Source organism: Ambystoma mexicanum, chromosome 2q (genome assembly GCF_040938575.1).
Source record: "Ambystoma mexicanum isolate Mex_15411 chromosome 2q, UKY_AmexF1_1, whole genome shotgun sequence".
In the NCBI taxonomy this organism is placed as follows: Eukaryota; Metazoa; Chordata; class Amphibia; order Caudata; family Ambystomatidae; genus Ambystoma; species Ambystoma mexicanum.
In genome coordinates this window covers 190922621-190926255 of record NC_090924.1, presented here as the reverse complement: position 1 = coordinate 190926255, position 3635 = coordinate 190922621, and the positions used below count along the sequence as shown (strand labels likewise).

Below are 3635 nucleotides of genomic sequence, written 5' to 3'. Positions count from 1 at the left end.
GTAATGTCCCAGTGGCACCAGTGGCACCAGAATCTCAGGCGGCGGAAACAGTGTTACGAGTCCGGCGGCAACCCGTCGATAGCACCGGCGGGTTACCACCAGACTCGTAATGAGGTCCTGGGTACTGTTGTGGCTGGGGCAGGTCTTACCCCAGCAGCAGGTCATCCCCAACGGTCCTTGAGGATGGTTAGAAGACAGAGCTTTTGTCTACCTTGGACACTCCGTCTTCACCTCACTGGCTTTGGAGAGATGAACTCTCCCTATATAGGTCCAATGAAATTGTCGTAAAAGATAGAAGTCCTAAAGGTAATTCCAAGAAATGGGTCATTGACAAGGCATAGTAAGGTGGGGTAGTGGGGGACTGTGATTAGGAAGAGTGAGGTGGGATTTGCATGGGACTGTGACAAGGAAGAGTTGTAGGGTAGTGGGGGACTCTGACCAGGAAGAGTGAGGTGGGGTAGTGGAGGACTGTGACGAGGAAACGTGAGGTAAAGGTAGTGGGGTACTGTGATGAGTGCTAGTAAGGTGGGTGTATTGGGTGACTGATATGAGGAAGAGCGATGTGGATTCCGGTGGCACTATTATTCGTCACCTGGAAACCGGGTGTTACAGGAAAAGCCCCTGACGAGGCCAGTGTGCTCTGTAATAGAGCCAGGCTGGTGACATATCTCCCAGGGGTTTACTCATTAGTTAGAAGACTAGGCTCTACCAATGCATTTTGCACAGCAGGATCGTCTGGCTCAGATGAGCCCCATGTTGTTGCCATTCCACCTAATATATGTCCAAGAACTGTTTGACCAGATGACTTTATGGGCCCATTTGGTCCCCAAGATCAAAGATGTCAGCTTCCTGGAAATGTTGGGTTTGACTCGCACATGAATGGTCTGCTTCGCAGAAGAAGAGACGTCATAAAATCCTGCCTGACATTTTAATTGAGACTGCAGCAAGCGAGAGACACGAATTCATAATGGCACAGTATGTCAAGGAATTTCTGGGCAGCGATGTTCCACTCAAAGAACAGCAGATTACTAATGTTGCAGCTTACTTTGAGAATGCAAAGGTAGAATGTGCGATACAATCATGACCAGAACTGTTGCAAAAAGACTTTGAATCAATGTTCCCAGATGTACCTGCCAACAATTTGATGGTTCTTACTGTAACGCAGAGAACCAAACACGACATGACAATGTGGAGTGAGGAAGTAGAATGTGAGCGAGATGGCAAGGTCGAAAAGTTCATTAATGGTGCCAAAGATACCTGCTATGCTTTGCGTGGCGAGGGCTACTTGGCTGACTTCATTGATCCTTCCTCCGGTTTAGCATAGTTTGGCGCCTACACCAACAACACTCTCTTTGAAATAGATGTACGTTACCAGCAGTTAGGATTTTCCATCGATGATTTGGGTTGCTGCAAAGTTATTCACCATAGCCTCTGGGGAACACATTTAGTACTGGGGAGTATTTTTACCAACGCGCCTCCAGATAGCCATGTCATGAAGAAACTGGGCGAAAACTAGAAGAAGTTGATATCCTTGCTAATGCAATCTTCCTTCCCGTTTTCAATGTGACAATATCTGGTTGCTAATGTACAGATAGTAAAAGGGATATTTTGTTTTTGTTTGTGAGATGAAAGATTCAGTATATTTAAGATATCGAATCAAACTGTGTATCAGAAATTCAGTTGGTTAACCGTAAACATTGTGACCATTCGCTTCGGAACTGGCTAGCAATAGGTGGGTGATGAATTTCTGAGCACTTAGGAATGAACTGTAAACTTCATTTTCTGAGAGATTCGTAACATTTTCTCTAAACTCGGTCCAGTGGTCAAAGATTTGTATTCAAAATGTTTTAGTTTCTAGTATATTTAACATAAAATGTGGATTTGTTTTTAGATTGTGAGGCATTGCCGGCACCATGTGGTCATTATTTTGGCAGGAAAATAAATCTGAATTCCACAATTGTAAATGGTAGATATTTGCTGGTATTAAACAACACTAGTCATGTCTGCTCTTTGTGGACAGCAGTTGTTATTCATGAATAATTTTGATATGTCCCTTTTATGTTTTACTACCTTGGGGAATAATTGTTTTACTGAATGACATTAAATTACAGCCTGCAAGGAGCATAACCAGGGTCATTCATAGCTCAGTCATATGTTTCCGCATGTTACGACATAAGGAGGAGAGATCTTTACTTGATGATACTGCAAAAATAATATATTTTAAAAATACTAGGAGATTCAAGGATGTTTTTCATTTACAGCCGTGAAAAGTGTATTGCTGCTTGAACATTATTATTTATAAATAGAACACCAATCCAAAAATGGCACTCTGAAATGCAGTTTTACTGCACCAATAAATTGCATTGAATCTTCCTAAGAGTACATTACTAGGAAGAACATTATTTCTGGAAGGTAATTTGTTTCCTTCTATATCTGTTGTAATTTAAAATGTACACTATTTACTATGTTTACACCGTATTCAATAAATAAAAAGAATTGAACACTGTGAACACTGTGTAAAAAAAAAAAAAAAGAAGAAGAGTGATGTGGTGATAGTGGGGGCTGTGATGAGAAAGAGGGAGGTGGTGATAGGGGGGACTGTAATGAGGAAGAGGGAATTGGAGGTAGTGAGATACTGTGATGAGGAAGAGTGACGTGGGGGCAGCGGCAGAAAGTTAAGAGAAGAAGGAGGTTGTGGTAGTGGGGAAACGTAATGATGAAGAGGGAGTTGGGGGCATTGGAGACTGTGAGGAGGAAGAATGTGGTGAGGATAGCGGGGGACTATGATGAGGAGGAGTGAGGAGGGGTAGCAGGGCACTTTGTAAAGAAAGAGTGAGGTGGGGAAGCATAACACAGATGAGTTAGGTGGTGTAATGGGGGGCGGTGGCAAGGAAGAGTGACATGGTGGTTGTGGGGGACTGTGCAAAGTAAAAGTATGTGAGGTAGTGGGAGACTGTCATGAGGAAGAGTGAGGTGGTGTTAGAGGAGTACTGTAGTGACGAAGAGTGAGGTGGGGTTATTAGGGGACTGTGATGAGGAAGAGTGTGGTGAGGCAGTGGAGGACTGTGACAAGGAAGAGTGAGGTGGGAATAGCAAAGGACTGTCATGAGGAAGAGTGAGGTATGGATAGTCAGGCAATATGACCAGTAAGAGTGAGGTGGGATAGTCAGAGACTCTGATGAGGAAGAGTGAGATAGGATTAGTGGGACACTATATTGAGAAAGAGTGAAGTGGTGGTAGTGGATGACTGGGCCAAGGAAGAGTGAGGTACAGGTAGTGGGGGACTGTTAAAGAAGAGTGAGGTGGGCATAGTGGGTGACTGTGATGAGGAAGAGTAATGCAAAGGTAGAGGGGGACTGTGACTAGGAAAAGTGATGTGGGCTTAGTAGGGGACTGTAATGAGGAAGAGTGCGGGGGGGCATTCAGGGACTGTGACTAGTAAGAGTGAGTTGAGCTTAGTTGGGGACTGTGATGTGGAAGAGTGTTGTGGGGCAGTAAGGGAATGTAACAGGGAAGAGTGAGGTGGGGATAGCGGGAGACCAAATAAGAAAGGTTAGGTGCTGGTAGTGGGAGTCTGTGACAAGGAAGAGTAAGGTGGCGGTATTGGGTGACTGTAATGAGGAGGAGTGAATTGC

General features: G+C 44.3%; 1 pseudogene; it reads left to right on the top strand.

Moving 5' to 3' along the window:
- Positions 1–560: 560 nt before the first annotated feature.
- On the top strand, positions 561–1516 carry LOC138568685 (cobalamin trafficking protein CblD pseudogene; annotated as a pseudogene).
- The last annotated feature ends 2119 nt before the right edge of the window (positions 1517–3635 follow it).